We start from the raw sequence: 23,637 nt of genomic DNA, 5'->3' as shown, positions 1-23,637 counted from the left end.
GGGTTACATTTAATGGTAATGACGATGCTAGGCCCTATATCTTTGAGCTTTCACAACCAGACAATAGCTGGAAAGGAGAAGTGGGTCCTGTGAGCCGTATGTCAGTCAATTTGTCATCGTGTTTGTCATCAGTGTGTAAGGCAGTCGAGTGTAAAATACTCACTTTAATGCAATTCTATTTAGATTCCCTGTGAAATATCAAATACAGACTGCGCTCCATACTGCTTAAGGGTGACAGTATGTGTATCTTTCCTAAACTACAGTAACAAATATTATTGCCTTATGTAGATACTGTGTATCGCTAAAACAACATTGATAAATTTGGCCTCTGAAATATGCTTCACAATTTATTAGTCAGCAGAGGAGACCGATTTTTCCCGGTTCCTTGTTTGTCATGACAAACATTCAGCTCAACAGGAAATGGGCTGCACAGGATGGGAAAAGTTATTGCGACAGTAGTGACCTTAAAGCCCCTGAAAACTTGGTTCAGATCTTAAAGTCCCCCTCCACTCAAAAATGTGTTATTGTTGTTACTTGACTTGGATGTTTGAGCTTCACTGTGCAGAATGACGTCTGTGCAGAGGTTGTTTTCTTATTCATCTGCTGAAGGAGGAAAGTTTCTTTGTGCTCACCTCAAATCTCACTTTAACAAGTGTACCTACGTGAATAATTTGTGATATCACAACTACTTTGGAGCCAATTATGGTCCAGAATGCAACTTACACAAGTGCAATGTGGAAACTTGAAGCCTCCAGTGCACAAACACTGAGACTGCACTTTAAAGTGAGGTAGGAGACATCTTGTGTCCAGCAGTTAAGCTTCTGAAAATGAAAATATTTGCATATTCATAGATTCTAGAAGTTTTCACTGAGGGATTTTAACAAGGTAATTGTACTTTTTTTGTGGAAAACACCATATCAGATGCAAATGATCATTCCAAGCAGAGTATTTTTATTTATCTTATAAAACATGTCTGGAGGGGATCTTTAAGTTTGGAAAAAAAACATTCCTACTGTAGGTATTATTTATTGAGAATCAAACACTCAAAAACTCAGCTAACCCACACATAAACACAACACTTTTTAAATGTTTTTTATGTCCCCTCCTATGTATCCTGCTCAGTGGTCTGAACCGTTGCATATACTAAACTACGTGGGAGTTTGAGAAATGAAGTTAAAGTTGACTTCATCCTGATACTTTTGCTTTCTATTAGACAACGTTTCCCAGATTTCATCTCTGTAGCACATGAGTCGTGTCTTCAGTGAGTGAGTCAAGTGACTGGTGACTGCTAAACTCAGACTGTATATAAATACAGAGGTCATGACAGCTCCCCAAAAGTGAAGCCAAAATATCTCAATCGCCCCCTGGTGGCTGGCTGCAGTAAGGGTCATAAGTCCCACCCCCTCCATGTTAGCAGATGGTACGAGCCAAACTAAAATATTAAAGTTCACGTCAAATACATTTTTCCCAAACATGGTTTCTGTTATTAAGGTCGTTCTTATCACGCTGATGTTTATCCAAGTGCTCATATTTCTGTTATATTTGTTTTTAATTAGTTATTTGATGATATAAAAAGGGAGTTTGACTCTCATGTGATACAACCAAAATTACTTACTTTGGCAGAAAATTGTGTTCATGTATCACTCCATCGCCCACAGCAAGAAGCTCTAAAATAGGTTTTCAGGGGCGATTCAGGGGTGACTTTGATGACCCATTAGTGAGTCACACTATTGTCATCTGGAACATTTAATGATATATACACCCATTGACTGATTAATTGTTCTTGTGAAGAAACGTCAGGCACACATGAAGTCATATTTTTTCCATTTCTGGTTGGCTCAGATGAACATTTATCTCCAACACAAAGTTAGAGATAAAAAAAAAAAGAAGACAGAGTCAAAAAAAACAACCCCGCAATGAGTGATATGATCTATGACAAATGATAACACAATTCATCAGACATTAGACAACCATTAAAAGAATCATATGAAGTGTGAACCATTGGTCCCTTGTCACAGTGTCTTATCATACCACTATCAAAGGAAATTTAGGATATGTAAAAAATACATATAGACACGTCAGTCTGAAAATGACTCCATAGTCAATAATAAATCTCCAAGGTTTCAGTTACAAAAATGTTGTCAAAAGGAGCACTCCATCTTTGCACAAGAGGCTTTATTTACAACACGTTTCCAAGAAAAATGTGAGCAATCATCTGGGGAGTCACTAGAAACCCCACCAATAAGACTTCTCTAGCCTCAATTTATGACTCCACTTTCACAAAGGCAAGAATAGAGGCAAGACAGAAAGCGTCGCTCAGTAAGACAAATATGAGTGTCAAATGTGTAAAAAACACTTGTATGATACTCAGGAGTTCAGGGGCAATGCTCAATACACTGATGAGTCACAACGGGATATTTGTGGCTGGCATGACCCCTGCCATGTCTGCTGTAAAAGCAAACACTGCATTCCAAGTTAAGACCCCTCACATGTGGTGGCAGCGGTGTCTTAGTTTGCAGATGCTTCTTTGCATCAAGAGCTGTATGACTGTCCATCATCTCATGAGTCTGCTCTGTGCCACAGAATCAGACTTTCATGAGTTACAGCTGAAGCACAGGCTCATGCTGCAAGACAGTCGCCAAAAATACCCCAGCAATTCAGCATCAGAAGAGCTGATGAACAAGAAGTGTAAAGTTGTGGAATGCTCCAAAATCTAGACAATGTACAAGCAACTACTGCTTGACACAAACAAATGTCACTGAAATGAAGGGTTTTTGTATCGAGGTATGAACCCAAATCCCAACACAACACTGAGCAAGTACAACTGTTAGTGTTCAGACTACATGTGTTGTAACTAAATGTGACTGTAACTTAATGAGGCATTACTTAAGAGACGTGTGGTATTGCATAACTTGCCGTAATAAATAAATCATCTAGGGATCAATGATGTAATTAATACATCACATTGTCTTCACACAGTTTCGTCATTCTGGGTGCCTTTTTGCTACTGATGTTTTTGTTCAATTCAAGGTAGAAATGATGTAAAAATACAGAAAATCACACAGGGATAAGCACTTGTTAACATCTATGAACTGTATGTGCTTAAAATGTGACAGATTAAAGAACTGGGTTGCATTTGTATTAGGATTTTCAAAAGTTCTGTTTTCTGTAACACATTTTGAAGCTGATTTGACTCTATAAGGCTGTTTAAAATGATCTGCTTATTAAATTAACAACAATTTAGTTCGTTTTTACTCTCAGATATGATTTTACTGTGTGGTTTAATGTTTCTGAAACAGAATTGTTCATGACACATGATTCTTTGTACTTCTCTCCACGTGTTTTACTGAATTAGTTTTAGTTTCTGGTGGATTCATCTTAGTTGCTACCTGCTGTGTTGTGTAGGGGGTTCTTCGGCCAGGGAATAAGATTAGATGAAACCCCCCTGGGACTGTATTGATTTCTCTAGGGGAGGTGGGGTGATTTTAACATTGCTGCTCGTCAGTGATTTTAATCCAGTCTAAAGCGCTTTTGTGGATCATTTTTCACCTCCATCCCAGTAATAATTACCTACTGTATTCCTCCTGTTATTTCTCCTTGTATTCTTGTATTTTAGTTGTTTTCCACATGAAGAGCCACTTCTCCTACATCAGCTCTGTGTGAAATTTAACTTTTGTGTGAAAATGGAGTATAACTATCCAATGGAAACATGCAAACACCAACATATAGGCCTATTTTGGAAACCACAGACAAAAATGAAACTGTTAGGAGAGCAAGACACCATGAAACCTCATCAAATGGTTGGTTGTAATGTCAGCTACAGGTAGTACTGTTATTCCTTTGGGAGCCCAGTTTTTAGCTGATATTTCTTTACACTTTGGCAATTTGGCGCCGTTAAAGTACATAAAATTAACTATTAGCAGTTCCTGTTTATAATGTACCCCTTGATGTATAGACGACTATCTATCTATATATTGTAGATGATAGTAAACTGAATATCTTTGGATTTTGGACTGTTGATGAAATAAAACAAGACATAAGAAGAGGTCATCATGAGCTCTAAGAAATTACAACAGGCATTTTTCACTATTTTCTGACATTTTATAGACAAAACAATTAATCAATTAATTAAGAAAATAATCAGCAGATTAATTGATGACGAAAATAATTATTAGTTGCAGCCCTAATTCTCAGGAAAGTCCTGAATGTTTGTTTTCTATGATGTGTATTCAGATTTACGATTTATGGACGTCAGAGATGATGATATCCTCAGGAAGTGTAAGTCACACTGGATATCAATTTGTGTCACATCTGTGTGTTAAGATTTTAAGAGATTAAAATCCAGTCTGGACCAATGAGTTAAATTACCAAGGAGCACAGTGAACATTTCATTCCCCACTTCTAACTGTAATGTTAATCCCGTCCAAATGGGGCTTAAGACCACAACTGTAATTATAAAGAGACAGGGTTAGTTTGTACCTGGCCTACCACTTTGGGTAATACAGTGACTTTTTTTTCCTTTACAACTTTTTTGTACTTGTTTTCAAATCATGACTTAAAAATAACCACAAAAGAGAAACAAAAAGACGAAACCTAAGGGTTCCCAATGACAGCCCACATTTCCTTTTTCCTCTGTCGCCTCTCCTCGCCTTTTCATAGCTGGGGGATGTTGTTTCAGCAGGCAAGCCCTGAGCTGAATCAAACAAGTCGATTAGAGGCTAGTTGGGGCTGAAGGAGGATCCCATGTAAACACAGCAAGGAGCTTTTTTGGGAGCAAACTACTTTCAGTTTGAAACATGAAAGAAATCAAGTCTAATCTGTTCAGAAAGATGATGGTAGCACAGCCTGGCCTGAGGTTTGTTGATCAAAGCAGAGGAGCGATCAGTTGGGTCTGGTGGGAACAGAGAGCTGCTTCGCTAAAGCCTCAAAGGCCAGCTACGCACCACTCCCTGAGTCTTCATGATGACAGTGCAACTCTGTGCACACTTTCAGACCTCAACACTCTGGTGAGTTTAATGTTGCTAAGCAAAAGTCAGTAGAGTGGCTTCAAGCAGTGGCAGTCATGGCATAAAGTCAAACTGTCAGCTAAAATATCCTCAGGAGCATGATTTCTTTACCTGATTAACTCTGATTTGTACAGAAACTGCCTGTCTTGATTGATACATTTTTAATTTGTTGGAAAACTGTAGGTCAAATCCTGTTCCTCGAAGATAACACTACCTCTGCAGTACAGTCATAAAACGACAGAGCAACTATAACATACAGGAAGCGTCAAAGCATGAAGTTAGGAAGCCAAAGACAACGTGTCAGTGTAAGAAACAGGCGGTATGGTCTTCATGGCAATGAGAAAATACATCTAAGAATGGGCTGATACTAAAACTACTACTGTTGCTAGCCAATAATTTGGTGTATTCATGCAACATACTTTAAGTTGATCACAAGTTTCTAGTTGCATCTGTTTTGTCATCTTTATGTTCATTTCCGATACACTATGGATTGGCATTCTGTGTTAGTGTGACAAAGCCTCTTGAACAGTGTTTAAAGTCTGCCTGTCATTTTGGGGTTTATGGTAATTTGCCATCAAACCCACATCTAGATGAAAAGATCGATATGTGTGAGTTCAGTGTGGAACCTCACGTGCTTAGCATAGCTTAGCTCAAGGAATGAAAGCAAAGGGAAACTGCTAGCTTAGCTCCTCCAAGAACTAAAAAACACACCTTCTAATCCTTTAACTTTGTTATTTGTATCAGGGCCCTTTCCAGGGTTTTGTAAGGTCATGAGTCTACTGTAAGTCTACCCAGCATGATCCCCCCACCCCAGACACCAAAAAGAAAGTATATAAACTATATTTTATTCCTTCAGTTAACTGTGGAATTATATTTTCTGTGAATAAAATTTGAACAGAAATGTGTAAATGCTGCTTTAAAGCCTTCTCCCCATTGCCAGGGATACACATCTGAAAGAGGAATACTAAATTATTCATCTATGTGTGTGTATGTTTTTTATATCTTCATGTTTATATAATTTATTACGTATTAAATATATTTAGAACAATATAAACTGCTGCTAAAATTAATTGATAGAAAAAATCTGCACCAATTTTGATAATCGATTAATGGTTTAAGGCATTTTTAAGGAAACATATAAACGTTTTGAGGCAGCAGCTTTTCAAATGTTAATACTTTCTGTTTTTTTGTCTTCTATGATACTAGTAAACTGAATATCTTTTGTTTTTGTATGTTTTTTATACTGTTGGCTGAACAAAACAAGACATTTGAAAATGTCACCATATTCAAATCTTGGAAACGTAATCATCATGTAATCAGTAGATTAATTGATGGTGAAAACAATCATTCATTGCAGCCTTAAACATCAGATTTGTACTAAAAGGCAAATATCAGCCCCAACATTTGTCAAACTCTGGTGGTTACCACTCCCTGCTTCCCCATGATAAAACAACTGCTCCACAGCTGTTTCACTGCCTGACAGTCCCAGCGACTCTTCATGACTCCACACCTGTGGGTTTCCAGAACAGTGTGGGTTGAGAGCTGACTGAATGAAAGGTCTTTTGTAAGAAAATGTCCCTTGATGATGAATTTTCCTCATCAGCAACAAAAATAGATGAAAAAAGTCAAACTAAATGCAGGCTGTTGAGGGCTGCACGGGTTTTTCTTCACAAAAATAATAGAAAGTGGCTGCCTAGGTTGTTTCCCCTTGAGCTGCTATATCCGTTCACTGGTCAAACTCATAAAAAACAAGTACACTTTACAACCATTTTCTGGCTGAAATATCGCTTCTGTTTCATTTTAAGAAAGTTTGTACATATATATATACTGTGAATGTCATAGCTAACCATTGTTGCCTAATTAACACATGCAGAGTCAATCTATCGCCTTAAAAGCATTTATTGTGAGAAAACCACATTTGCTTGTTCTCACCCACGGAGATGTGAAAGTAGAAAAGTTTTCCAACCATAGAGAGGTCCTCTGATAACTGCTCGACTCACAGAGACAGGAAGAGAAACAGACAAGGCAGCGAGCAACACGCCCACGCAACACAACACTGTATACATCACACAGCACATAACGTTTTACTTTAAACTTAAACTAAGTGCACTGCAGAGCGGCCTTAACCACAACGGCAAATCATAAGAAACAATATGTATTGAGACATATAAAACACATTAATATGAGCAATGGTAAGAGCTTTAAACTGAGAGCCAAAGGAGGAGGGGACAGAGGTTAGACAGTTTATGAGTTATTGTTCAGCAGGTTAACGACCCGTTCTCTAGATGTTATCAGTATAAACACTACAATCGTTTGCAACAATACATAATTATACATTATATATGTTTGCTATGAACATCTGAGGCCTGTTGTATTTGTATTCTGATGGACTCCCTAAAGTATACACACCCTATGCTGTAGGAAACACTGACTTGTATAGTTAGCTTACCTCGTGAGACATACAACAGTGTTAATATGGATGATAAATGGATGGATAGATGGATGGATAGATGGGTGCAGTCTTGATGTTTTATGGGCTGTATAAGGTGGAAGTAACAAAGTATTCTTAGCATCCGTTAAAGATAGTGTTTTGACAGACTTCTCCTTTCCTTCATGTTGCTAAACTAAACTTACTGCTGGTGGTTCAGCCACTATCACATAGTTAATGAGATCATTTCAGAATGAAAAAAAATAAAATGATGGGATAATTAACTAATCACTAAAATTATTCATTAAGTAAAATAATACCTGCAGATGTTATTAAGTAACATCTGCAGGTATTTGCTGCTGCTGCAAAGCTTTTTACACTCAACAATGACCTTTTCTTCATTTCATATAATTTGTAAATAGTAATTTATTTTTTTATTTTTTTTTAGTTAGTTAAACAAAATCAAGTTAATATATCACTTTGAGCTCCGGTGACTTGTGTTTGACATTTTAATAGCTCAAATGATTACTCTACTACTATAAGAAATGTTATTTCCATTGATTATTCAATCAGACATCCTGCATCTATTGTGTCATCATGGAGTAACGTGACTCACTGTTCAGTGAGAACATAAAACCCCCTGCTAGCAACAAAAGAAAGCCTGGGGTTACCTTTACTAAACCCACATCCTTAGTCGCCTTTCCCTCACATCGCTCTTGTTTAACCCCTAAATGCTCCAAGTTCAAGAATTCAACTGTTCATGACATTTAAAGTCAGTTAAATGTCATAGCTGTGCTGTACTGTGCAGCAAAAATGTCAGGCTGTTGTGTGACCATAATGCAGCAGGTTGGCGGAGGGGGGGGGGGGGGGGGGATTAAATTCTGCTCAGAGCCCCAGTGAAGCTTGAGCCAACAGCATGTGTTTCTCTTCTGCTGCAAACAGCAGATGTTAGTAGCTAATAGTTCACTTCTCTGTGAACATGTAAAAGTTGATATCAAAGCAAGGTTTAGTAACCATGTAAATGATGTACATTTTAAAATTAAAATGTGAAACTATTCAGTTGACAGTGATAATGCACGGTAACATTAGTTTCAATTGGAGCAGTTGTCAGGACCAGTTGTCTTGACAGTGAGGCTGGCAGCTAATTCAGGATGCTCTGAGCCCCTCCTTGTATTGTCTGACAACTGGTGATCCTTAATTAGTTTTGCCTGCTCCCACAGACTAACGTAGCACATGTAGAAACAGCACAACTGCACTGACACACACCCACCAAGCTCCAGCAACTACACTGGGTGAGCCTTTTATTAAAAATGGGAGCCAGACAGTTTGGTCCACTTTGATAGATAAGATGCAGTGTGATTGTTAACATTTTTATTGCAAAATATATTATATCACACCATCTGCCAAAAGCCTTTAACCTGCAACATTTGATCAGTTTATACACATGAATACACGTCAGTGTGATAATTAAACTTGTTGTTGGTTTCACACTGTTTATTGTAATTTACATAAACCACACATGGACTCACCCATGTAAAAAGACAGACACACACACACACACATACAAACACACCATGCACTCGCGCACAGCCTCCTGCAGCTGAGCAGCTCTGTCACTGTGGGAAATCCCATTGCTCTGTGTCCTCTTGACTGCGTGCATCCTCACACTTCCTGTTTACAAATCTGAAAACACACATATTTGTGAAAAGACGCACATGCAAACGACCACACACACACATAGAAAGATGAACATATAAACAAGCGTATATATACACACGAACAGGAACAGATTTGTGGGGCAGGTGACCACAGTATCCACAGAGGTACAACCACAGGATTCTGTTCCTTTTACTGAGCTTCACATCGACACACAGAGGAAGAGAGATAATGATCTAATACAGCAGTTCCCAACCATTTTGGCGTGAGTGTATGAGCTGTACGCAGTTTGATCTAGGAGTTTATGAGGCAGGACTGAGCTTTTTCTTCCACCACGTTAAGGATGCAACTAATGACTATTATTAAAGTTTCAAATGATTTGTTTTGTCCAACACCAGTCCAAAGCCTGAAGATATTCAGTATGACCTCATAGAAGACAAGGATAAGCAGATACTCACATTTGAGAAGCTAATATCTACATCAGGGAGTGTATTTTTACCAAAAAGCTGATTGTGACCTAAATTTATAAATATAATTTAGCCTAAACCCCAAAAACTGAGCTAAAATTGGAAAAGAAATAGGTCTGGTGACATTTTCATAGTAATGAAAATACATGTATAGTGCTGTTATGAAAAGAAACTGGGCCAGCACTTTCCGAAGACTGTGACACAAAATAAACACTCCATGATGACATGATGAGTCTGTTAATCTGCCAAATAACATATATTTTCAGAAAAAAAGCCTCCTTATGTTCTATATCATGAATCTATATTACAAAGCAAGCAAAACTGCATCCCTGCTTACAGTAACATGCTGCTTAAAACACCAGCAGAAAAGAGATGCCTGAGAGGGGTCTGTGCAGCGTGTTCGGCAGTGTGGTGAATGGGTGGTTTTTCAAGGTTGGTCCTAAGCTGCTTTAGTAGCTCTGGTTGTATTGGCAGAAGTGTGTGTTTGTTCTTAGAGACTTTGTTTCTATACTGAGCCAGCATTGTGCTGTGTGAGGCGGATGGGGGATACAAACTTCCGTCCTCACAACAATAGAACTGATAATCTTTTTCCTGTGTTACTGTACATTGTTCCAGGGAGTCTCCTTGCCAGACAGCACACACAGAAGTACACTAATACACCACACTTCTGCTCAAATGGGTGACTTAAGATCGGCACAAATCCCCATACAGATATTTTTGGATTTCAAGCTGCTGATAGCATATATTCTATGCTGAACTGTGACCATTTCAAATATGCATGTTGTTCCCCCAGAATTGTATTCTCCGTCCTCCGAGACAGCATTTATTAAAACTACATGAAAACACACTCTCCTAATGGGATGTTAGCGGCAGTCGCTCTAAAACCATAAAGCATTATGAACAAATGAAATCATGGATGCATTCAAATTTCTGAGCATTTCTACATGGATGGTTGAGTTTAGCGTGCAGGGATGTAGATGATTCACACGTTAAAGGCAGTGTCACATAAATGATCCTACATGATAGGACATTTACTGATAAACCACACAGTATACAAGAATCAATGTCACAGTCTGAATCCTGACACTATGAGAACTGACATGTTAATACTCGACACTGCCACGTCATAACCACCTTACTCACAGTAAGACATCCATGTCTACTACCCAGAGTTGAAACCTTACTGGTAAATTCTTAAAGTCAAACTGAAATTTGGAGTCTCCTCACTTTTTGTGTAAGGAAAGATAAACTGTAACAGCTATGCTATATTTTTCACAAGAGGATGAAACAATTTTTGGACATATTTGTAGAAACTGCGTCTACGCTTCAGGCCTCTGGGTGGGCGTTTCCCACGGCAGCAGTTGAGTGACATCTGAGAGTTGCTGAGAGATGCGTTGTCAGTTTCCGTGGTGGGCTACTGACTGGAGCATGTAATAGCCCTTTATAGTCTGCGAATACACTGTTTTGCCCCCTTTTTCAACAAACCCACATAGCACTGGTTACAAACTGTGATTTAAGCCATCTGTCCCTCAACAACATCCAACATTTTTGTGCTGCTAAGTTTGCAGTCCATTCTGAAAGTGGGAGCTATAACAATCCAGGCTAATTAGCTTCCACTTGGTAGCCTAACTGGAAGGTTATATTAGCAGGGCCTGCTAACGTTAGCACTGATTCCTACCAACTTTCTGTTCATGTTATTGCAACATTTACAACATATTTATTATTATACAAAGGAGTAATGAGTCCAGATGTGGTGATAGCAAATGATCAAACTGTCAAAACTCACCGCCGCAAATAGTTCTGTAAACTCAGCACTTTGTATTTTATTGTGTGATTCATATCATGACAATGAGTAACATACTGACTCATGGACAAATGAAGGGAGTGCAAATATCATAGATGGAACTTAAGTGCAACACACATTGGCAGAATTGACGTGAGTGACGCTCACAGGACCACATGTCCACATACTGGCAAACTGTCATAGGTTGATGGTCATCAAAGCATCAGGATACACTGGACACCAGTAATTTTATCAGCATTTTCTCCCCAGATCGACACCCCCATCCGCTCTCACACCTGGACAGGCATCGAAACACCCACAGGTCACAGCTGTGTTTCAGATGGTTATATTCAATAGGAAAATGCTTTAGTATGAAGTTTTGACAGTCATCAGTGGGAGATGTGAGAATGTGTTTTTTACGGACTATTCTTTGCGTGGATTAAACATTGATGACCTTTTGGAGGGCTTTTGCACTCTTTGTCATCTGTTGCTCTTACATCAAGGAAAACCTGTGAGTTGGTTTTGCTTAAATGCAGCTGTTCATTGTTTTTTTATCATTTTGAGGGCAGAAGTTTTGAGATTTTGTCTGTGAGCATGTGATGTTGGCTAATTAATGGTGACATCACTCTGGGCTTTAGGAAACTGAGACGAACATATGTCACAGTTTTCTGACATTTTGGCATTAACCAAGAAAATAATAGACAGATTAGTCAATAATGAAAATAATCGTTAGCTGCAGCCCTATAAACTATTTTTAGTGCCCGCCTACACACATATTGCATCAAATTACTGGTACTGGCATTGTCAGCAAATAAAAACGTATAACTTCTTCTTTTTAGTAAGTACAAAAGTCAAAACAAACTCCAAGATTTTATAGCAAATAATGAATTTAAATTCAGTGTGACTTCGACAAGCTTCACAAACATAGTATATATTGTAATGTGTCATACTGCACAGAGGTTGCTAACCACAGTTTCTTCTTGACGGAGCAAGCCTGAACAGAGTTAAGCTTTGGCTCTACAGTGAAATTAGTCGTGCTTCTGGGCCAGCTCTGCCTCCAGGAAATGTTTGTAGAACTAAACCTCTAATCTGCTCAGTAATAAGAGGAAATTCAGCCAGTTTGTTATTCATGGTGAAAATGAACTGTGGGTTTACAGCCTTTTGTTGGCATCTTCGGGGAAACAATAAGCATCCATCTCCACAACTCATTTCTGTGTTGTTTGTCCTCCCTCCTCATTAATCCTAATTGGTCCTTGCTGGAGAAAAGTCTCCGTCTGACCAAACCCACAGAGAGTGTTCAGTGTTCAGACAACTTATTCACTCGCTGATTCAACTCCAATTACTCAGACATATTCGTGCACAGACAGATTAGTTCACATACACACACACACAAACACACACACACACACAAGAAAATCTCATTCATATTCCACTGTTAAAAGCTGGGCACCTCTTTTTCTCACTGGCCTGCATCACTGGCCAGAACATCACATTTCTCTCATCACTGTGAGAACTACTGCTAGAAAAAAATCTGTCCATGTCTACTTGCATTTCTGTCTAGAAATAAAATCTAAATCTTGTATAGTGCCCTGTTTAATCACCCAGCAGACACAGAACAACATTCATTTGGAGTGTTTCTGTCCAGCTGATGAATATGACGGCAATATTCACTCTCCTTTTAGCTCTGTGTTGGTCTCCACCAACTCCTGAGAAATGTAGCTAGCTCATTAGCGTCTAGATGTTTCAATTTCTTTAGCAGCTAGCTGCTAGCTTTGCCACCTGGTGCTGGGCTGGTAGCGTACAGTGATCTAAACTTTTTACAGGAAACAAGGCTGGTAAAGGTGTTTGGATCAAATGATATTGTATATAAAAAGCCATAAAACTAAAACTGTGTGTTAATGTAGGTTAAATATTGTCCTGGAGCTGTAGAGTTGGGTAATTCTCTTGGGATTAATCTTTGTGAGTGACCCCTTTCAAATTGCATGGCATTTTAGTCGATGTTAAAATAAAAAAGACTGAATAATGCAGCATTAGGTTTAGGTTAATCCACTCAGACGTGTTGACTAAAAAGGATTCACACCATGAACAACAACCTTATTCACAGGTTGTGTCACAAAGCTCCATCACAGTCTAACAACTCTAGTTAAAACGCTGATAAGATCACGTACAGCATCTGAAAGAAAATGGAGGAAAAATAGACTGGAGGTTCATCATATAATTCATTAGTAAACCATAACTGTTTATAATTCAACTCTATGCACAAGACAAGCAAATAATCAGAAAAAATAGAAACTCCAGATTACTGTTCTCAAAAATGAACCAGTTCTTCCCAAGTCCTGCCCCTTTAACATGTATTAATATTGTGTTTTTACTGCAAGTTTTAAACTTGCAGTGTCACTTTATTAAAATAAAATGGATAAAAATCAACCAACCAAATGACTGCATCTTGGCAACAAACAGTACATTTATCTGCCAAACAACCATTTCCCCTTGTTCAATATTTCACACACAGTCCAAACCATTATAAAATCTTTGACATCTCACTGTATAAGATTACACCATCATATAGTGCTCCTATTAATTGGAGCGCTAAACACAATCTTTCTCACCCCACGCAACATATGGAAGCACCAACTATAACATGTGCTCACTGAAAGACATTAGCGTCACAGCGGAATATGAACAAAGCATATACTGTATGCCAGACGCAACAGCAAGGTTGTTTTCAATAATGAGAGATCCACCATTTGAAAAAGATGTGACACCTCACCAGATTATTACACGAACAACACTTTAACAAATTATTTGCAATTTACAGTTGGTGTATTAGCTCATTTGACTGACAAGAGAAAAACCCATAATACAAACAACATCCTTCAGTTTAGCAACTAAAAATAAGATTCAGATTTTTTTCCAAAGGGATACACAGTATTAAATGTTCTTTACACATAGTACGCAAATTCATGTTTTAGATTTATACTCATTATTTGTTACAGTATTTCTCATTGGGAGACTGTGAATAATAAGAAAACGTGCTGTTGTGCATAAATTACAGATGATTTGTTGTTTCTTGGTCATTGGTCCCTTCTGAATCCTAATAAAAAATGCTTTTTCAAGCCTGGTGGATACAATTTCATCTTGTACAGTATCATAACATATAAAAAATACTTCACATTTTCATTACTTAGAATAGAGGAAATACTGAACCAGGGACAATGATAACACAGATTATGTTAAGAAGAAGCAGCATATTGCATTCCAGTCACATTAATGTCATGTTTCTTTTTATGAGTCATTTTTAAAGATAAACTTGCCAAAGTACTCTGGTTCCAGCTTGTCAGATGTAAATATTTACTGGTTTCTTTAGTCTTCAATGATAATAAACTGAATATCTTCGGGTTGTGGACAAAACAAGACATTTGAGGACGTCATATTGGAACATTATTCATCATTTTCTGACATTTTATAGATTAAATGATGAACAGATTCACTGATAATGAAAACAATCGTTAGTTGCAGCCCTAGCTGGTATGTCTGGGAATTCAGACACTTTCTGCCTATTACTCAGTACCTTCCAAACAACACTTACAAAAAACTAATTAATGCATTCTTATGTGCATGAGTATCAGTCTGTTCCAAATCACTGGGAACTGGGATCAATTAGTCAATCCACCTAAAATTAAAATTAAATAAACATTTTTGATCATCAATTAGTCATTTAAGCATTTAAAAAATAAAAACGTCAAACAATATTACAATATTCTTACATTTTATTGACTGATGAATCAAACAAAAATTTGATATATTAATTGATAATGAAAAAGCATTGTTAGTTGTAGCCTTATGTGGAAACCATTCAGATTAAAGAACTTAATAGAGGTATAGTCTGTTCTAGTTTTTAAACTATAGTTTCCTACAGGACATGAGTAGAATTGAAATTGATCAATATCTTTTGCACATTATTGGATACCTAATAGGAAAGGATCACTCATTCTCTAGCTGTGAAGCACTTATTGTGTTATAATCTCCCAATATTAATGCTGTGCCTAATGGTCTGACTGAGAATGCATGAGTTCCTCTCCATGAAAGGCTGAGCTGGTTTTCCTGTCAAGAAACGACACTCTGCTTTACATGCAGCTAGATGAGATATCATGTAACATTAGAATTGAACTGCAGTCACGTAGGAGCTGTTTTATCTTCCTATCAGCTCAGTTATCCTGAGTCTCAGGAAACAGCAGATACTCGCTATGTCTTCTTAACACTTGCTGTATCTGGCCATGTTGTGTGCTTTCTACAGAAAAGCAGAAGGAACATATAAAGATTCACCATAATGAGAAAATAAATTGTCATGGCCCAAAATATTGCAGAGTACAACCAGCATTTACTGTCTGGTTATGCAAAACACTCCTTAACACCAGAAGCATCAACATCCAATCAGGCCTGTAATTAAACGTCTCATCAAATCTATTTTCCTCTCCAGTCATTTCAATCCAATCATCCAGCAGGATTATTGGAGCGCAGTGGGAGGGAGTACACAGCACAGAGCTTGTCCAAGATGGAGGAGCTTCCTGTCGTTTCTCAGTGAAGTGAATGTGAGGGCAGACGGCAGGAGCTGGACGATGCTGGCTGCTGGAGCCAGTCCAGTCACTGTATTGGCAAAGGTAGTACAGGCACAGATGGCTCAGTCATCACTGAACACATACATACATACACATACACAAACACGTGTAAAAGCCCCAACAGAAGATGACACATGAACACATGCACATGCAAATGGTGTAGTACTGAGCATATTAGTACACAGCCACCCACAGACTGAAATATGTGAATGAACACACACACATGTGTGCACAAACACACACACACACACACACACACAGTCCACATCAAATTGGGCATGGGATTAAATGCCACATCAAATCTACTTAAGTTTCTGATCCTTTCAACCCCGTAGTGCCCTCTTTTACAAAAACTCAAATAAAAACAGCAACTGTGTTCACAGATTAGTCGTGTATGTGTGTGTGTGTGTGTGTGTGTGTGTGTTACAGAGGGAGAGAGAGGCCCCCTGACAGAAGGACCACAGGACAAGGACACATTCCTCTTTTCCAGTATGTGGCTAAACAGACTCTACAGTGCAGTAAAAGACAAAAAAAAAAAAAAAACAAAACACTCAAAAGTGTGATTTCACTCAGATGCAGAGTCTGCTCACTGCCCACCAGGCAGCTGCAGGCTTCAAGAATTTCAGCTTCCACAGTACAACTTTACAAAATTGAGAAAGAGAAAATAATGTTTTAAATATGAGAGCATGGAGAGTTGTTTCATGAGTAGGGACACAGTCTGAATAATGATGGTGTGAAGGCTGATATTGATATTTTCTGGAGAGAACTGGACTGCAGCTGCAGAGAGCTGCTGTTTTGTGAATGTCAGGGTGGAAAGATGTGTTACACATCATTGGGTGTTACCATAGACAGAATTCTACAATAAATATTTAATAAAGTGCATCATACCCATCATATCACACCTGGACATGACTGAATTACTGATGAGCAATTTTGAATAAAAGGTTATATACTGCACATACATATTTAAGTTATATAAGATCCTACTCAGGGCTGTAGTCAAGACAACCCAGGTCAAGTCCCAACTGAGTCTGAGCGGTTTAAAGACAAAGTCAATGACAAGAAAAACAACAGTACTCATTCAATAGCTTTCATACTGTTGTCTTGTTTATGGTGAGAGTCACATGTGATATAACTTCAGTCCTTGCGTATGGCAGTAGAGTTTGTTAATCAACCTGCCATATTTCTAGAGCTGCAACGATTAACTGATTAGTTGCCAACTCTTGAATTAATCAGCAGCTATTTTGGTTATCAATTAATTGCTTGGAGCAATTTTTTAAGGAAAAAAAAAGTCTAAACTCTCAAAAAATATTCTGAAATGTGAATATTTTCTGCTTTCTGCTTAGTTTTCTATGACAGTAAACTGAGCATCTTTTTTTGTGTTGTGGACTGTTGTGGACAAAATGACATCTAAGGTAGTCTTCTTGGGCTTTGGGAAACAGTAATTGACATTTTCCATAATTTCCTGACATTTTATAGACCAAACAAGTAATTGATTAATTGAGAAAATAATCAACAGATGAATCGATAATGAAAATAGTTGTTAGTTGCAGCCCTATACATATCTTTATTCATCTTTTGACAAAGAAGTATCATCACTGTGATTCAAATGTAATCAATGCAAAACTGTAAAAACTTTGATTATGAGAGAAACAAACTAAATAAAGACGAGTAGCAAGTAGAGTCCAACACATAAATCAGCCGTACTGATATATCACCTGATATTATCTCATTGCAGATACATCAGTACATGTCAGCCGATAAATGACAAGAAATTGAAGTACAGAAATGCTTAAGTTATGTTTTGAAACAGTGTCACTGTTCTATAGTTTGTCCATTGAAGAGTAGTGATGCTCATTTCTTGGTCACAATTATTAGAAACACAAATTAAGGGAACTGAATGAGAAATGTTTATTTGTGTTATGGGTTGTGTGAAGGAAATTCATATCAGTCAATATATCATTTTAAGAATTTTTTAAACCCCCAAATATCAATATCCATTTCAGCCTCAAAAGTCCTGTATCAGTCGCGCTATAGTAGCAAACCACATTCAACCACATGAACATTCATGCTAACATGGCTTCTAGTTCATCAGATTTTGAAAATCCCAGTTAAAGATCCCTTCAACACACAAGCTACTTTTCTAATTTCTGTATTTCAGTAGAATTATCACAGAATTTTATCTCATATCTTTTAATGTTCTGTGTCTGTGTACTAGCAAAAGACAAAGACTGCTATTGTCGTAAAGAGAGAACAAGCATCATTTTAAATGTCATAATTTTAAATCATTACCCACCAAAATATATCCATTGTAACATTTTTAAAATAAAAACTCCTAAAACAACAGCCAATAGTGGTCAACTGGCAGTATACATGCTAGCAGATTAGCACACTAGCAGTGTTGCTAGCTTGGACATCCCCGTCGGTCACATAACAGTCCTTCAATAGTCTCCCGTGGTGACGTTAAGCCAAACTGAATCAAGAGCAACGCTTGTTGGCAGCCAGTTTCTGTGATAAATGCATGCAAACAAAGGCGGTGACTGCTGTCTACTTTCACAGTAAGCAAATGTTTGGAATTAGTTATTTATTTACCTGAAGGAGGTAAATGCCAAATGTTCATGTGTAATCTCAGTGTGTGCTAGAACACCAGGTTAGCCACACAAGGAAGAAATCTCCTTTAGTCTGTTGTTAAAGTCAGACAATGTTGCACAGGTTTGCCACATTAAATCATATTGCTTGTGAGAGGCAGTAATATTCACCTTTTATTCGATCTTCACATGTTCAGCTGGACTCAAACAGCTATTAGAGAATTCACAAAGTCACGTTTCATCATCATTTTATGAACTTTACATCTGTTGACAGAGGGTGTCTAAATGATTCCCCTTTTTGCTACAATATGTTGCGTTAAAAAGGTATAAATCATGTGATCAAAATGTTAAATAATCATTATATGAGATGGTAATATGATCCTTCTTCCTGTTGGGAAGTTTTCCCTGAAAGGAGGAAGAGCATCAACCTAATCACATTAGGGAACAGATACAACAAAGTCTCTGTTAAGACCCATTCAGCACAACAGGAACAAGACCTCACCATCTACTGACACTTCTATTGCAATAATTCAAGAGTGCAAATAAATAACAATACTATGGTCTTTAATAGAAGGCCACTGAATTGGGCAGCAGCTGCTAAAATCATTGTGGCCAAAAGAGCAACTGATAGAGTCAACTTGATATGAACTGTGACCAGTTTAACCTTTGTCTAATTTAGCAATACAATACAGACTAGAGTTTGAGAGATTCCACATAGCAACACAACTGCCCCACTCTTATCTACAACAGTGTATTTCTGTAATTCTTATGACATTTGACATGATTTTTTTAATAATAATTACACTTTTTTTCCTCATTTTTACAGTACAACACGACAACTAAACTCATCTGAGCTGTTTTCATTACAACTAACTCACATATACGAGAAGAAGATCCAAGCAAAGCCTGAAGAGAAGACACTGTGGGCTAAATCAGTGATTTCATGCTTGGTATGAGACATAGTGAGAGTCTGTTATTACTGAGCACAGTAGACAGTATTGTCTATAGAAGTTTGAATGTAAGGGGATCTTAGAGGTGGTGTTATGTGTCATTGATCAGCTGGAGGGAAACCAAAATCTGCATTAACACAAGTCCTGGGGTGAAATACTCTGTTGAAGACTATTCTGCATTAAGATCCGGGGAAACCCCAGTAGATGTGACTAGACGCTGAAAATGGATAGAAATAATATTTTTATTGCCATACATCACATCTTGCTAAGGATCTTCTACCGATTATAAAAACATCTATTACTTCTCTATATTAATTCTTGTTATATTGAATACATTCCAAACAATTCATCTTATAATAAAGACAAACATTTCTTCTTTTACTTAAATAATTTATGTCATACTACAGTGGTAACAAAAAAAGTCATTATATCAGAAAAATACCTTATTATGAGATACGTTCATGAACAACTGCAACTGTGTTTATTCAATGTGTACTTGTGTCCTCTGATGTGAATGAAGACAAAGTAGCTCTTACAGACACATCTGAACAGATAACTTGTGACGGACCATTAAGAACAAGATATGCTGATCAGTGTGTCACAAAGATATCAGCATAACTCTTGTGACAGCAGTTTTTCTGCACGTATAGAAAGAACCTTTATTTCAGCTACAGCTTAACTCCACTAACTAGGTGTCAAACATTATTTAGCTCCTGAAACTGTTAAGAGTGACATTTATGTAGTATTGTAGGCTGATCTTACTTGGCTTTAAGTTCACTGATAACAGATGTTGTTACTTGCCTGTTACTTTTCATACCATTTGTAATGCACAATGGGCTGTTCAACAGAATATTTAACACTGCAGCCTGCCTGTAAAACTTCCTCTTTTCAATTTTTTTTGAAACTATGAGACATGCACAAATATTGTGGTGATATATTATCCTCCAGTACATAAAAACAAAAACTGCAGTTCCTCTGTGACTGAAAGAATGCCACAAAGATAATAATGTCGGAGGCACATGGATGAACTTTATAATAAATTAATATTAATAGCATTAAACTGTTTGCAAGAAAATTATGAAGAAGCTGTCAATAAAAATGCCCTTTCCTATATTAACTACAATTTGTTAGCAAAAAAAGGTATTGACAGTGGAAAAATAAGCTGGTCAATTTTAAACAGTTAGCCTTTATTTGTCCTCCTCCACTTTTTCCAATGGCAAGAGAAATGTTATTGGATATCATATTAGTATCGCTCACAGTTGTGATGAGAAACACCGGTTTGACAAACTGACGGTTAAACGTTACTACTACCCTTAAATTCCATTTCAGTGCATCTTTAAAGTTATCTAATCAGTTCTATGCATGTTGGTTTCACAGTGGTTTCATGTGGTTAAACTGGCCTTATAGAAGCCAGAGAAGGTTTTGGTACAGCTGCTAACTTACTAATCGAGGCTTTTTCCTCTCTCTGTCCCAGCCTCCAAAAGACCACAGCTATCCAAAGGTTTCCAAAACACTACAGTTTTCTTTCCAATTTTCTCCCAAATCCTCACACTGCAGTTTTTGTCACAGCTAATCCTACTGTTGACCTGACCTTTTTTTCACCTGCCAGCAATGAGCTTCACTGGAGGGTAACCCCGACTGTGCAGGTGCCCCCAACCAGGAAGAATACCAGCAGTGACAGGACGAGAACCCTCACTGGCTTCCCACCCGTGAACACAGCCATTTGTTTTTCTTGGAACACATGACCACCACCACCACCACCACCACCGGGTACCAAACCCAGGGTCTTTTTTCTTTTTGTCTGACAGACCTACATTCTGTACATACTGATGTACAGAAGCTGCACTTCTACTGATACAAATATCATATTCTACCTCATACTGACACTATAATATTATATATAGGACTTACAAATACAGAAGTTTCAATCTGTGAAACACATTTTGTGTGTTTTCATGATTAGAGACAAATTAGCACATTGCCTGACTTACAATTTAATATGATCTGACTGTATGCTGAAATTATTAGGGAAATATGCTGATTTAGTCAACTATTTTTTGTTTGAATAAAATTAATCTAAAAATGTGTTTACTTGCCAAGATTTCCTTACATCCCTTTGGGTTCTAGTAACTTTTAATTGTCATGTGTTACTAATATTACGGTTTGAGATTGATTGATTCTGATAAACATGTCATCAAAGTACTAAGCTGAGTAGAAAGAAGAAGTGTGAGGCTGGTGGAGGAGTTTTGTGGTTGGAGGTGTGTAGAGGGAGGCAGAGGACAGCTGTCAATCCCAGCAGCCTCTAGGCCTAAATGAAATCTGCTGCTGGCTCAGCAACTGTAGCCAGACAGCTGTCCTGGGAGCTGCTTACTGAGGTTAGACAAATACATGTGGCTGATATCAGCCATTTATTAAAAACCTGACAGCAGCCAGTCAGCCTCAGCCAACTCCGCTATCATAACCACAGCTAGTGGAGTTACCATGTATTTAACCACATATCTCAGCACTGCAGTGGTCATGTTTTCTGGATTAGGCACTAAACTGAGGCGCAAAAGTAAAACACTCAGTAATGCCATGTTCATGTTTCTTTTCATTGTGAGCAACTTTGAAAATGGAGACCCATGGGGTTTGTCTTAGGGTTTGCAAAATGCTAAATTGGACTGATCCAAAAATACAGGGTTAATATCCATTAATAACCAATTTAATCAGTTTAGGCAAATTTTACATGAGGTTTATCTGACTCTTAACTCTAGAAACACTACACTGACTGAATAAGAGACACTGTTTTGATGTTAGTAGCATCTTGGTTCTTACATTTTTGCCCTGTGGATTTCCCTTTACAGTCAGAAAGAGTAAACAAAAGAAGTATCCCAGTATGATCTAAATATTATTTCAGGAGGTTTTAACACAACTAAACACTGTATATACAGTATAATTATTCATAACATTTTGGGGATACAGAAATGATTAAATACATGTATATTTAAGATTTCACAATACTAAATACTGACACAAAATGCCGGCAACTATACAACAACGTGGCAACAATACTTAGCAACCTAGCGAACTATAAGCATCAACCCTCAAAAACCCATACTGTACCACTAAAACCTTGCTGCTGACTGACTGGTACACTGGTACCTTTGTGCTGCTCATGTAGTATCTCTCCATCTGTACCCGAGGCCACAAGCTGATATTGACAAACAGCTTCTGCTTCCAGGAGCCACATAATGAATGACTGTGAAATAGTGTGGGTCACTACCAACCTCTAAGAATTCATGTGCCAGGAATCAAACACAAAATACAACACACTATTTAAAATCAGCATCGACTCTTCTTATAGAATTGAGATCCTTTTTTTTTTTTTAGGTATAATAAGACATTTGCTGGCAGGTAATTTGTAATGCAAACCTGCCTGCACCCCGGCAGTTACAGTACCTTGAATTTCATACAACCACGGTGAAACATTTGAGTGGAGACAATGGCCTCATAATCTGATAGCACTGTCTGTTTCCCTGCTTCCGGACAGAGCTTCAAATGAACCACGATATGATCACCAAGCTGCAGTGGAAGTGCACCAGTGAACAACGGCAGCTATATCTAGACAGTGATGCACCTCTCCTATTTCAGGAAGGAGACTAATGACATCTATATGACCTTGTTAGAGCCTTCCTATTGAAGCAGGCATGGCACATCAAATGTAATCATAGGTATATTGCTTTGATTTTACAATCATCTTCAAGTAGTCCCAAAGAGCTGGAAGCGATTTGTAAAGGCAGCTTAGAAGAAAACCTTCCCAATAAGCTCATATCCATCTGCATTTCAAAGATACTGGGCTAAAAAAACAAGGGAATGACTCAATAATTCATGAGAGTTACCAACTCCACAGCACTTCCCATAGCTGCTTTATACTATATGCAGCTCTCACAGATGTAGCTGCAGGAGTGGCAAACTTGAACCTGTGTACTGTATGTAGACGTTTTCCTTCCCTCCTTCGAATCAGCACATATGCAACCCTTGAGCTGAGCTACAGAAAATACATTTCCTATGTTGACAGCTGTTGTGAAGTGGCAGAGAAAAACCCTCTAAATCAGCATTGAGAAAGTGTAGTGTGCTGTAAATGCAAATATGTTGGATGTC

General features: G+C 37.8%; 1 protein-coding gene and 1 long non-coding RNA gene across 4 annotated transcripts in view; one reads left to right on the top strand and one right to left on the bottom strand.

Moving 5' to 3' along the window:
• ubash3bb (ubiquitin associated and SH3 domain containing Bb) overlaps positions 1 to 23,637 on the bottom strand; it is a 44,081-nt gene that overhangs the window by 12,155 nt on the left and 8,289 nt on the right. The gene's annotated exons all lie outside the window — the stretch shown is intronic.
• LOC121898614 lies at positions 15,122 to 21,730 on the top strand. Of its 2 annotated transcripts, XR_006096523.1 has the most exons (5): positions 15,122 to 16,001; positions 16,389 to 16,448; positions 19,374 to 19,497; positions 20,972 to 20,998; positions 21,107 to 21,730. It is a non-coding gene; the product is annotated as an uncharacterized LOC121898614 (long non-coding RNA). The 2 variants fall into 2 exon arrangements; XR_006096524.1 differs by lacking the exon at positions 20,972 to 20,998.

The sequence above is a fragment of the Thunnus maccoyii genome, chromosome 6 (assembly GCF_910596095.1).
Source record: "Thunnus maccoyii chromosome 6, fThuMac1.1, whole genome shotgun sequence".
In the NCBI taxonomy this organism is placed as follows: Eukaryota; Metazoa; Chordata; class Actinopteri; order Scombriformes; family Scombridae; genus Thunnus; species Thunnus maccoyii.
This window is presented reverse-complemented; position numbering and strand designations above follow the sequence as displayed.